A 1,516-nucleotide genomic window follows, 5' to 3' on the forward strand; every position below is an offset into this window, starting at 1 on the left:
AACATTTTTTTTTTATCATCAGGACTGGGGACTTAAATAAGTAGTTCACAAAACAATGGTACATACATAGAAGTGAAAACTAATTCTATAAGAGTGAGTTATTCAAGTGTTTTCTAAAAGACAGCATTTAGGCGTGCCTGGGTGGCTCAGTGGTTAAAGCCTCTGCCTTCGGCTTAAGTCATGATCCCGAGGTCGTGGGATCATGGCAGTCCATGTTGATACAAAAGTTGGGTATTTATCCTTTCTGAAGAAGGCATAATATTCCATTGTATATATGGACCATATCTTCTTCATCCATTCGTCTGTTGAAGGGCATCTTAGCTCTTTCCACAGTTTGGCAACTGTGACCAAGATTGACTTTAATATGTTGTTTAATAGTATTGAATAATCAGATGAGAAGATTTTTTTCATTAAACTCAAATCTAGTTCTATCCTCAGCAATTATGATTCAATAAACTGAATGGACTTCAGCTATTTTGATGTTTTGCAGCTTCTCTGGGAGAATATGAAGTAGCTACGGAGTATGTTTTGAGGGAAAAACAAAACAAAACAAAACCCTAGAAACTAAAAAATGTAATGGCCCTTCTATTTGGGTAGATCATTTCTACTTCCTCACCTTGTAAAAACTTATTTCATTTTCAGAGATTTTCTTTAATTTTTTAAGCATATATGACTCATAATATGTGCCATAAACTCATTTTGCTATTTATGAAGTAGAAACTTATTACGAAAGGCTGCAGAGTACATAGGATCAATAAAAGATTATGAGAATCTTTTGAGCTAGAAAATAGTTCAGAGAGCACAGAGCAATATTAATTAACACTAAAAGGAAATAAAAGTTTAGATGAATGTTTTAATTTTGTCCAAATGTAAAAATTTGCAAATGTAGAGAAAAGATGGGGGGCGGGAAGCTATAAAGTGATGCAATCTGCTGGAAGCTACTTAATTTGAACTGAGTTTATTACATTGGAGGACCTGCCTTGATAGTTTTATTTGCTTTTATTAAAGATGCTTCAAATTGTTTTATTCTTTATTAACCATAAGGTACAATACCATTTCCTATAGGCATGAAATTTTATCTCATAGTAAAGGCATGTTAAAAATCTTATTGACCTACTTAGTGAAATGCCACTTCTTCTAGTGTGAAGTCCAACATGGGGCATGAACTTGTGACCCTAAAATTAAGACTTGAGCTGAGATTCAGAGCCAGATGCTTAACTGACTAAGCCACCAATAAGCCCCCTTGTTAGTTTGTTTTTGTGGTGTTTATTGTTTGGTTTATAAAACCACCACTTACAGAAAGTAAATTACAACAACTGCAATTCTACATACATAAATTTGACACTCCTCATCTTTCCACATCTATTCCTTAAAATTTAAATCAAGTTCAGATGTTCAGATGAGAAATTAAGTTAACAGCCCCAGATTCACAGAGAATTAAGCTTCAGCACAAAATTTACCATAGATATATGTAACCCTAAAATCTATTGTCTAAGCTATAATTTGATATCTAAAA

This window comes from Mustela nigripes, chromosome 12 (assembly GCF_022355385.1).
Source record: "Mustela nigripes isolate SB6536 chromosome 12, MUSNIG.SB6536, whole genome shotgun sequence".
NCBI lineage: Eukaryota > Metazoa > Chordata > Mammalia > Carnivora > Mustelidae > Mustela > Mustela nigripes.